We start from the raw sequence: 13565 nt of genomic DNA on the forward strand, positions 1-13565 counted from the left end.
CCCTATTTAAACCCAATAACACGTGATTTAGACATTCTTCACCCAAAATATACTAGTTTCTCTTTAAGTTTCTCTCAAGAACAAGCTAGGGTTTCTATTGGGGATTCAAATTCAAGAAGGTTTCACCATCAATCTTCACAAAATCACGAACTAAGGTAGGCATAGTGTTCATTCATAGACTCTTTTCGTCCATGAAGCCCGAGAATCTCTTTTCTAAGTTTAAGTTTATGGATTTCTTTATGAATTTCATGTTAGGTTTGTTTTGTTTATGTTAAGAATGATTAATTGAATTCCAATCCATGTTGGGTGATCAATTTTATATGGAATTGTTTTGTATAGATGTATATTCATGTGAACCTATAAATAAACCCTAGGATGATGAAATTAGAGATTAATAATGATGATTAATTATTGTATAATATTGTCTACATGTGTTATGCCTACCATGTGTATGATTAAATGCCTAGATGAAGGAAAAATGCCCAACTAATATGATATCAAGAAATCCTCATATATGTACAAGCTTATGCATATCACATGTTTGATGCAGTGCTTTAATAGATGAATTATGAATTGTGTTGTTGACCATGTGTTCAAGTAAACCATGCTATGTTAGTTTTTTCTCATCGAGTCCTGGGGGTACTTATACCCGAACATTTAGTTGTGTGCCTAGAGTCATGTCATGTTTTCATGATCTCCTCATTCAAGCTATGATCCATAGAACTCAGTTAGTCATGTGACTCAGGAAATCTCAGAAATCTCAGTAACTTCAGTATTCTCAGTCAGTCCTCAAAACTCAGTATATTCCGACAATCAACGAAACTCAGTAAATTCAGTTTAGCTCCGCTAGAAAGTACCACTAGTATCAGTTCAGTTTAGTTAATCATCTCAGTTCAGTTAATCAGTTCAGTGTCTTTCAGATGGGAGTAGAATTCAGCACCGAGCGAGCCTAGGAATGGGGACTCACCCGCTAGATAGGACTGAGATCCCTAGAAGCAATCCTTAAGTTCCAAAATTACATATCCAGCATAGGTACGACATATCACCCGTTATATAGGACTGACATACTCAGGGATCATCTATTAGAATATTTAAATATATAGGACTGATCTAAGGGGTCACCCGCTAGATTAGGACTGAATTCACAGCAGTTGTCTTTACCAGTGGCGCGATACTGACACCCTTCCAGCTGGGGTTACAGGTTAGAACCCAGTTAGCTTAGTATGGGGCATGTCGGTTAGATGAATACATCCCACAGTTTCAGTTACAAAATCAGGATTGTCAGATACATTCAATTCAGCTCAGTAGTATAGATTTAGGACTGTTAGATACAGTCAATCCTTATCATTATAAATAGACCCCGGCATCACCCACCAAATAGGATTAATCTTAACTACTATCAATCAGTATCAGTATCATCAGATGTAGATATCACCCACTAGATAGGACTGATCTCAGATTCAACTACTCAGATACAGTACGGAACTCAGCTAGTTCCATCAAATTCAAGACTGTCATATACAGTCACTTATGTTATCAGTTATATCAGTTATCAGAACTTATGTTATTAGCATTCAGCTTCAGGACTATCAAATACAGTCAACCAGATCAGTTCTTCATAATTAGAACTGTTAGACATAGTTATTCATGTATCAGTAACTCGGTATCCAGTCCTATCATGATCTCAGTTACAGTTACGTATGTATGCATGTATTATCACATTCATATTAGTCAGTCAGTTAATAATGTTCATGCATATGAACCTATTGCACTCAGCCTACCTCACTTGCATACCAGTACATTCAAAGTACTGACATATTTGTGCTATGGTGTCTTATACCATAGGTTTAGAAGCACGAGCTCCAGAGAACCAGTAGTATCCCAGTTCAGCGATCAGAATTAGCTGTGCGTCCTCATTTTTAGTTTATTTTAGTAGTTAGAGTTAGTTGGAGACATATCCCATCAACTCCTTATTCATACAGTTTAGAGGCTTTCAGACTACAATATGTTCAGACAATTATCTCAGTTGTTTTGGTATTGTTATACCATATTTTTTAGTTGTGTACTAGTATTGAACCTTATGGATTGTCAGTTCATGTTTTCGTATTTACGATATTATTACTATTATTCAGTGCTCAGTTTACAAATATCAGTCATGGGTTAGCTTGTGGTCCTTCGGGGTCATGGGCACCGTGTAGCATTCCGGGTACTAGATTCGGGGTGTTACAATATGTTAGCTTCCCATATCTAAATAATATATTTTAATACTAACAAACTAATCTATTGTTAATGTAGAATATGAGTAGGAATAAGAATAGGAATAGAAATAAACATATAGAATCCTACTTGGAAAGAATTGTAATATTGTGTCCTATAAGGAAAAATATTAGAATGTAGTGTCTATAAATATGGTCTCAATGTAATAATGTAGTTGCAACAATTTAATACAACAACAACAACAAAACTAGTGTATTCCCACATAGTAAGGTCTGGGGAGGGTAAGATGTACGCAGTCCATACAATAATTTAATAATATTTATTTTTTATATTTCTTCACATGGTATCAGAGCCAGGCCCATCTCAAATCTTTGTTCACCGATGTTGGACACCCGTATTATATTGTCCATACTCCAGTTAATTAGGCCTGGGCAAGGAGGGATTGTTAAGTATCCCACATCAAAAAAAGAATGGGTAATTGGTTTCCTTATATGGACTTTGCCAATCCTCCTCTCATAAGCTAGCTTTTGAGGTTGATTTATGCCCAAGATCAATTATTTACATGGTATCAGAGCCAAGCCTACCCAGTTCATATGCTTTCGATGTAGGGCCCCCCATCTTATATTATCCATGCTCCAGATGTCTAGTCCTAGGCGTGCGGAAGGGGGTATTGGAGTCATATATCGATGGGTTAAAGGTTCCTTGGTCTCCTTATATAGTCTTGGGAAATCCTCACCTCATGAGCTAGCTTTTGAGAATGAGTTAGGCCTAAGATCCATTATTTACATGGTATTAGAGTCAGGCCTATCCCAAATCTTTGTTCACCAATGTTGGGCCCCCATATTATATTGTCCACGCTCCAGTTAATAAGTCGTGGGCGTACGAGGGAGTGTTAAGTATCCCACATCGAAAAAGGGATGGGTAATTGGTTTCCTTATATGGATTTGGGCAATACTCCCCTCATGAGCTAGCTTTTGAGGTTGAGTTAGGCCCAAGATCCATTCTTTACAGCGAATATGCAAGATACATCAAAAGGATAATGAAGTCAAGAAAGATCATTATGAAGATATACTTAGAAGGCAGAATCAATATCGGATACGACATTAAGAGAAAGATCATTAGAAAGACATACTTGGAAGAACATCCCTCAGTACAAGGAAGATCTAGGATGTGACTTTAATAGAAGATCCTCTCAGATTCCAAATTACAAAAAAAATAATTAACAAGACCGTAGAGCAGCATAGAAAGGAAATCACACCAGCTTCATGGACATATCTGATATAGACATGAATCTACTTCATGAACATATCTGATATGGACATGAATCATCATGATTCAAGGCAAAAAAACATCTTATATACTGACATTTTTGATATAGACGTATTACCCTCAACCAAGAAACCAAATCAAATCCTTTATTGAGAAGAAATCCCATGGGTTTCCTTTTAGATCAAAGCAACAACATCAACCAAAGCATATAAATAAAGAAGACTGGAGATTTGAAGACTCACGCAACTTCATAGGAAATTCTTAGTGCGTCTCAGTCTTAATCTCAATAAATCTTTGTTCTTCTCATTTTACAATATTTATAAGAGAGTAAGATTAAGTCAAATTAGTCATACCATTTGAGGCCATGTCACAAGATCTGAAAATCAAAATAAGCTTTAGAACTTGTTCACTATATCTGTACGTTGACTCTACTTTGAAAAGCTTTAAGGAAACTTTAAAACCCAAGGAGACTAGAAGTAAACACCACATTGGTGTTTCGAACCAGGATAAATCATGTGTCTTTATTACTTGCTTATTTATTGGAATCTAATCTGTTCTGTTAGGTATACTGATCTGCAGGTGAGATGACTGTCAAGGCTGACCAGTCGACTCAGGGAAAATTTTCAATTCACCCCCTTTTGAATTTTAATTGGTATCAGAGTGGGCCTCATTAATAGTGTTTCTTAACCACGTGAGCAAAGATTCAATGGAAAATTATCAAATTCCAGGAGCTCTCCTTCAAAACGGTCACTCTTCTATAAGATCACCATACTTCAATGGACATTACTACTCATATTGGAAGAATATATTTAAAATCTTTGTTCATTTAAATGACTTTCAAGCGTGGGTTGTTATTAAGAATGGACCGAAGCCCATCCCAGGACTCAAAGAAAATCGGAAGGACAAAGCATACAACAGTGTTGATGTGGAGGACTTTGAAAACTCCAAAGTCACCAAAGAACAGCAAGAGGTAATCCAAATTAATACAAGAGCTATAAGTTTACTTCTTTGTGTAGTTAGCAGTGAAGAATATGACATGATATCAACCTGTGAAACCACAAAATAAATGTGGGACAAATTAGAAGTAACCTACGAAGGAATCACCAAAGTCAAAAAGGAAAAAAAAAACCTTTTTGAGAATAAACTGGTTACATATTTTTTTTCTATTCTGTGTGAGATTTGTGCATTTTTTTAGTTCCCTTTAATACTGATCAACGAAAGGAAGTGTATAAGAAATATCTTTCAGTAAATAAAATAATTATCTTATGGTATCAAGAGAACAGAAAAGTTATAATTTTTTCCTATACCATTTACTCAGATTTGGCCTTCAGTTGCATTAGTTTGAAACATAATGGTGCATATCCAGTTCCCATATTATTTTTTGAGAATACTGGAAGTATTTTTCCAAAAAGGAATTTTTATCTAATATTGAAAAGTGTTTTCCACATTACAAAGACCTTGGATCTGAAATTTCATGCAATTTCAAGTCAAAATGAGTTGGTTGGAAATTTTGGTATACTTCCTATTCTTGAAGAAATTTACATATTCAAGAAGAATATTCATAAAAAAAGATGGTGTTTGATTCAAGAAAAGGAATAAAAAATAAAAAGTTGTTTGTACAAAGGAATATCCTAAGGAAAAGGAATATTCTTGAAAAAAAACCTCACAAAAGGACAAAATTTGGAAGTACAAGCTGAGCTGGACAGAGCCACCAAATAATCAAGATTTAAAGACCCACTTCATTTCTTATTCAAGTTCAAGCTCAACAATGGAGGTCTTCTTCAACTATCTTCAAAACAAGGCTTAAGGTAGTGTGAAAACAACAAAACTGACTCAAAATCACAAGATTTTTTTGGGGTTTTCTTCAAAAATGTTTTTGACACTACTTTTTTTTTTCAAGGTAACTATTCTAAGACTAGAATCGTAAGAACGATTCTAAACCTTGCTCTGATATTAAATGATACAAGCAAAATTAGGAAAATAAAAACAAATTACGATACGAGGAAATAAAGATAGAGACAGATGAAAACAGCTAAAAAGATAGACACAGAGAAAGAATTGTAAAGCAAATAAAGGTTATATTAAACCCTTAATCCTCAATTCAAATATCCAATCTAAGCACCCAAACTCCTATGTAGACCATAATGGAATCGACTCCTAAACAACTATTTTTTTCAAATGAGAAATCAACGCAAGCTAATTCAAGCTTACACACACTCACAAGAATAATTGTTTATAAGCATCAAAGTTAATGTAAAGATGAAAGAGAAACTCCTGTGTATAGCCTAGAGCTAGTTATTACAATTATGGACCCAAAAGTGATCCACTTCAGTAAATTGGGCATATGGCCACATAGACTAATGACTTGCTCACACATGTGCCAATGCAGATGCCTCTAGAAGGGCCAAATTGGCCATTAGCAGCCACATGTCCTCCTTTTGCATGCACATGTGGCTTTGTAGGTCCCTTCAGTGTTTCTCCAAGCTAACCTTACCCTCTTTTGACCTCTCCAAGGCCCTTTGACCCTTCTTAAATATAAACACCAACTCATTCTACCTTTTGATAGCATTAGGGGGTCGTCAAACACCTCTAAATTCATCATCATCACATCCAAAGTCCGACGACATTTTGGATCGTATCAAGTGTCAAACTAAATCCAAAATCAACACTACTCAAAATTTCAAATTTTATTGAAACTTGTTACATCAATTACAAATTCCAAGCACATAAATACAAGTGAAATTGGAAGTTTATTTCTCATACTATCACTCAACTCATGATTATTATCTCTAAAAGTCAGTTTTTTTGATATAGTATTGTATATGAGTGTATGATATACCTCTTATAGTTTTGCATAATGTTATACAATTATTCAATAATATACATAATTATACAAATATGTACATATGTATACACAATGTCTAAACAATGTATCTACATTATATTTTGTATATAAAATGGAGCGAAGAAGAAAATCACCTAAATAAAAAGAATTTATAGTATAAATAATAATATACAATACAAAATACAAAATATACAATACAGAATACAGAGGTATACAAAAGAACAGACTTCATCTTCTTCTACGAATCCAAGCTCCAATTCATTCAAAAACACCTCAAAACTATACCAAAACATCATTTCAGATTTGGGCTCCTCAATACAAAATGGATCTTTTGTAACATACTCACTCAAAATCAATCTTATTTACAAAAAATTCAAAATTGAAGCGTGAATGATAGAAAAAAAATTGAAATAATGTTGAATTTTTTCAACAATTGCTTATGTAAACAAAATGTATGTGTTGTATTTTATATATTTTGAGTTGAATAAGAAGGAGTATGAAGATTTTTTGAAAGAGTTTGGAGTTGAAAATTAGGTAAGAAGAATTCAATTTTGAAGAAAGAGTCTGTTTATCCTATATAACCAATGAAAAGTCCATGGAATGTAAAGTAACTTTTAGGTTACGTAAATGAAATGTACATTTGTAAAGTGTATTTTTATGTAACTTTTCCCATTATATATAGAAAGTGACAGATTTTCCTAGATATCTCCGCCAGAAACAATTCATGATGAGTACGATTCTTTAATTCTAATGATTTTGTAGAAAATTCACAAATTTATTTGTCGAGAACAATTTTCAACAAGCATATTTTCAATGATTTCGTGAAAAATATGCATATTTTTTACTATAAATTTGATGTGCATATTGGATATAATTAAGTTTTGTTTAGAGTAAAATTCACGCTTGACAAACAGATAAATTAGACTATGACATATGGTAGAAATTTCAGATACTTGGGGTCTTTCTCTTAGCTCAAGAAAATCCCAAGATCGTCGCCCACAACATAGCCTAAATTGGTACTACATCAATATAACCAAAGGCACTATGTCACTGCGTAACCTACATGACTACTCCCTAGAAATAAATCACATTACAACTAAAGCATCACCACAATAGCCCTCCGGTAGATCAATAGTTAACTTTGAGTCTAGAATCAGCTCGTCCATTAGTCTTGACCCCAACGCTAGACCTCAGGTATGTGCTACTAAGTAGCCTTTTCAGAACTAGCATGCAGTCTTTAACATATAAGCATATAGGAAATGACTTTTTGACATATAGAAAATCCCTCTTAGAAGAATGAAAGGCATCGAGAAATCACTCTGAAGATATATCAAGTTATTTTTGACATAATACATATATAGACATTTTAACTTTACCTCAACTGACAACTAAACACTTCAACTTTGAGTATGCACGTCTATATACTTCAACTCATCTTCACTATGTTAGTTGATTACCCCAACTTACAAGATAATTAGTCATCTAATACACCTCTAAAATGTATGCACCATGTCAGTGTGGTGTCCACTAGACACAGTAAGAACGATTTAGAGTGTTTACTTGTCAATTAAGACTAAATTAAGGTGTATAATTAGTCATCTAATACACCTCTAAAATGTATGCACCATGTCAGTGTGGTGTCCACTAGACACAGTAAGAACGATTTAGAGTGTTTACTTGTCAATTAAGACTAAATTAAGGTGTCTACATGTGCATTCTCAAACTTGAAGTGCTTACTTTTTAGCTACAAACAAACTTCAGTCACCATATATGTACTGTCCTTTTTTAGGGTTTGAATGGAAGAGAAACATCACCATTTCCTCCTTTGTATTTTTCCTTTTCTCTGAGCTATTTAGATTTGGATATTCGATCTCTACTTTGTTGGTTCAACCAAAAAAAATCAGATTTGATCGACTTTATCCTACTTGCCTTTAACCTTTTTTTACAAATTCTAATACTAATCAAAATGAAATTTTTTTTTTGATAACCAAAAAATATTGTGGTGAATATACGCCTTTGTGAAGTAGTAACTATCACTTAGATATCATTCACATTCATTTCTATTCAACATTTAAGAGCTTGTTTGGCCATGCGAATTTTTCACTTTTTTTTCGCAAACTTATTTTACTTTAGTGAAAATTGTAGTGTTTGGCCTTAAGAATTTCAAATACAATTCAAAATTGTATTTAAAAAAGTGAAAACAAGTGGACTTCAACTTCTCTCATAAAAAGTAAAAAAGAACTCCAATTTATTTCATGGTCAAATACAACTTCAACTCCAACTCTAAAACATTTTAACTTTCCTGGTCAAACGCCTACTAAATACTTATAATTCATATGAAGATATTCTAGAGTGTCTACATGTGTATTCTCAAACTTGAAGTGCTTACTTTTTAGCTACAAACAAACTTGAGTTACCATATATGTACTATGTCCCTTTTTAGGGTTTGAATGGAAGAAGGAACATCACCATTTCCTCCCGTGTATTTTTTCTTTTCTTTGAGCTATTTAGATTTGGATAGTCGATCTCTACTTTGTTGATTCAACCAAAAAAAATGAGATTTGATCGACTTTATCCTACTTGTCTTTAACCTTTTTTTACAAATTCTAATACTAATCAAAAAAAAAAAAAAAAATTTATAAACAAAAACTATTGTGGTGAATATATGCCTGTGTGAAGTAGTAACTATCACTTAGATACCATTCACATTCACTTCAAATCAACATTTAAGAGCTCGTTTGGCTATGAGAGTTTTTCACTTTTTTTCGCAAAATTATTTTACTTTAAGGAAAATTGTAGTGTTTGGCCAATAAGAATTTCAAATACAATTCAAAATTGTATTTGAAAAAGTGAAAACAAGTGGACTTCAACTTCTCTCATAAAAAGTCAAAAAGAACTCCAATTTATTTCATGGCCAAATACAACTTCAAATCCAACTCTAAAACATTTTAACTTTCCTGGTCAAACGCCTACTAAGTACTTATAATTCATATGAAGATATTCTAGAAGAGATACAATTCTATCATGATATTTTTCTTATTCTCATTCAAGACACGAATAAATCAATAAAATCTCAATATATTTTCACAAACTTAATAATTTCTAACCTATGAGTTTCACGTGGAGTAATAATATCTACTTAGGAGTCGTTTGGTGTGAGGTACTAATATAAATAGTCCCGGGATAAAATACTAGTCCCGGGATAACAAATTTAGTGCTTTGTTTGGTTACCCAATTTGGGATAACTTATCCCGGTACTAATAAATAGTATGGGGTCGTTTGGTGTGAGGTACTAAGACAAATTATCCTAGAATAAAATAATAGTCCTGGGATAAACTTTTTTAATACATTGCTTGGTTTGCCAATACTTGGGATAACTTATCCCGAGACTAATAATAGTCCCGGGATAATTTATACCACATATTTGGTGGTATAAGTTATCCCACCTTAATTTATCCTTGGATAAATATAAAATGACAAAAATACCCCCAAATCTATTACAAACACATTTCTCCAATCTTTTTCATCATCTCTAATTATTGCTTTTGAAAGTGAAAAAAGATTATTGATATCTACTTGATTATCTAAAACGCGTTATTATGACAAATTAAAAAAACTAAAATATCTTATTTTGGATCGACGAAAATATATGACTAAGAAAAATTAACCTCTTATCAATTGAACTTTGCATTTTTTTTCATCCCACTGCTTGTGAACTTTATAAACTTATACGTTATTTTCTTATATAAAGGATCAAAATGCAAAATTAACAAATTAAGAATTAAAATATGTTAGATTCATACACAATAAGGATCAAAACTAGGTACTATAATTTTTTATATATCCAACAAAATGTAGGTACTATAATTTTTTAAGCATAGAAAAACGAAATTCAACATCAACTTTTTCCTTCCAAGTGTTATTTTTGTGAATTGATAACACAAAAAGATCTTACTACACAATAAAAGATTAATTAAAGTAAGTAGATTTTATAATAATAATTACCATTCGCTAGTAATCTGTAAAATATTTTAGCAACTACAAAGGCGTTGCCTAGTTTTAATACACATTATCGTTTCACAATCGACTCTATTGTTCAATTACATATTTTAAATTAAATAATTTTTTAATCACTTAAAAATTGATATTGTATATATCAATTAAAATGAATTTTAATATTCTATATTATATGAGCAATACGTGTTTAATTGAAGTGACATAAACAACAAATCTTCTTTTACTTTAACAAACTTAAATTGAAAGTTTTTATTTCAAACTAAATAAGATGCAGTAAGATTTTTTTTTAAACACACGACATAATCATGGGAAGGCACATACAAAAAAATTAAAGCTAAATAAGATGAAAGTTTTATTTTTAAAATACACACGTTATAATCATGAAAATGCACTTACAAAAAAATTAAGGTAAATAAGATGAAAATTTTATTTTTAAGAATAAATATTTAAAGCTTGAAAAACAATATATATAAACAAAAAATAAGTTAAATAAGATGGGGTTATTTTGGTAATCAATTACTTTATTCTTAGAAATTATACCATGCATATTACTTTGAAAACAACAAACCAAACACTCAATAAAAAATAATCCTAATATAACTAATCTCAGTATAACTTACCCTATCATAACTTATCCCAGTATAACTAATCCCAACATAACTACATTCCCAACCAAACGACACCTACCGGAATAATTTATCCCATACATTTGGTGGGAGACACAATTGCCTACCAAATCCTTAATTATCACTTTATATATATATATATATATATTACCTTACTGCTATATATAAGAGAGAATGTGAGATTTTGGTAGTCCTCACATCAAATTTTTTTGTCAATTTTATTCATAATTTAAATTTTAATTACTCTACATATTTTTATCCATTTTGGTAAATTTGAATAATTATATGAGCTTATTAAATGCTATAAAAGTAATGAGTCATGGAAAAAACAATAGTGACACCATAAAAATTATTTATACAATCAAATTTTAAATTGATCCAACGATTTATTGTCTTTCTATTTTGTAGATATGTTTATTAATCTTATTTCAATAGTTTAGTTTTTTTAACAAAATTATCATGGACAAGTAATTAAAGTATGTTGACATACCCTTTATAACTTAATACATGCTTAATTATTAAATAAAAAATTATTTTTTATATTTAGATAAAATATTTAAAAATTTAATTTTAAAAAAAAAATACAATTTGACTCTCCAAATATTAATGATACTAAATAATGAAAAAATGAGATAAATTCTTTTTCACATTTTTTTATGATGAATTTTTTTGACAAAAAAAATGAGATTATCAATATTTTATAGAATTTAGAACAAAATAAATAATTTAACATGAAATATTAAAGCTTCATACACATTTAAAAAATATCAACATAAATTTCTTAACATGTATTTTAGGAAAAAGAAACTAATAAATTTAAAAAAAATTAGTAACTTTTAAATTTTTTTGTAAGATTTAAAATGAAGAAAAATAATTAAGTTAAACATGGTGAAGGGTATTTTTATAAATAAACTATCGATTCTTAAAAAAAATGTAATTCATATTATTTTTAGTAGCACAATCCAAACAACCACTAAAAAGTAATACTAGGATAATTAATCCTAGTACAACTAATCCCTGTATAACTAATCTCAACATAACTTATCCTAACATAACTTGTTTTCTAACCAAACGACCCCTTAGAGTCTCCATGTGCCAATATTTAGGCTTAAGTCATCATCTGACACTTAAAGTTATCCCGAAAATTCATTTAGACCCCTCTTCACACTATGGTCTGTACCTATTAGGCACCTCAACTGCTAAAATTGATACCTATTAGACACAAAATGTTGATTTGGTAAGGAGAGTGTAACACACTCTCCTAGAGCGCGTGAATCGAAGAAAAAAATAATATTTTACTTTTTAAATTAAACAAATATATTTAAATTATTTTATTAATATAATTTTTAATTATCCTAATTTTTTTAATTAAAAAAAAAAAGGAAAAGCATCCGCCCCCTCCCTCCTTCGTGTCTTCTTCACACAACCCCCTCTATCGTCTTCTTCTTCACACACACATACCCCGCGTCTTCACCCCTACCTTTAATTATCCATCAGACTCTCCTCATCGACTCTCTTGTTCTCTTATAATTCTATTTGACAAGCACGACCAATACTAAACCAAAGCAAAAATGGCTACAAAAAGAAAAAGTGAAATTGAGAAGATAAGATAGAAAATGAATTACTTTCTATTAATATTTCCAAAAGCACAATACACCAAAGTTACAAAATCATAACAGAACCGTAGATCCTAAAATTACCTATAATAAAACTAAACAAAAGCTTACTGCATATTTAACCCAAACATAAAACCCCTAAAATCCGATCCCTTGAGCCTTCTTTGGTGACTTTTTAGCCTTTGGCGTCGAAGCCTTCTCCTCAGAAGCAGTAGATTTCTTAGGCAACAGAACTGGCTTAATGTTAGGCAGAGGTGGGGTGTTTATTTATTTTTAATTTTTTTTAAAGTTATAATTCCTTTTTAATTATTTTTGGATTTAATGTCACGTGTTAGCCTTTTAATTAGTTATTTTTGTCACGTCAGGTGAGTGTGTTACACACACTCTTTAAATGTTACTGATTAGGCAAAAAAGGTCTGATTGGATCAAAATTCAAATGGGTTAGGGGCATGATAGATACAAGCCTTAGTTGAACAGTCTAAATGAATTTTCGGGACAACTTTAAGTGTTTGATGATGACTTAAGCCCAATATTTAGTTCCACGTACATCTCCATATATATGGGAAAAAAGTAATGTGATCTTTCGGCTGCAAGAGTGAATTTGTGAGGTGATGGATCAAGATAAGCAACAAGTGTTGAATATTTCACCAACCCAGAAAAAATCCAATTCAAACCATCAAAATCTTCCCAAACTATTGACAAATTTCAGGCTTTGATTTTATTGTACTATTTACTACAACAATTTCAAAAAAGGAAAAAAAAAAAGAAAAATCTTTCAATTTCATCCATTGAAATCCAATTCACCCCCATTCATTCCCTTCCATACAAATTTCACCTCCCTTAAAACTTTGATACCCTTATTATTTTTTGCCCTTATTATTGATGTATCCATTAAGAAAAAGAAAAAGAAAAGAACACTAAAAACTATTGGCTTATAGAAAAACAAGATCTAATTGATCCAAAAATCTTCTGTCT

The sequence above is a fragment of the Capsicum annuum genome, unplaced genomic scaffold (genome assembly GCF_002878395.1).
Source record: "Capsicum annuum cultivar UCD-10X-F1 unplaced genomic scaffold, UCD10Xv1.1 ctg2682, whole genome shotgun sequence".
In the NCBI taxonomy this organism is placed as follows: Eukaryota; Viridiplantae; Streptophyta; class Magnoliopsida; order Solanales; family Solanaceae; genus Capsicum; species Capsicum annuum.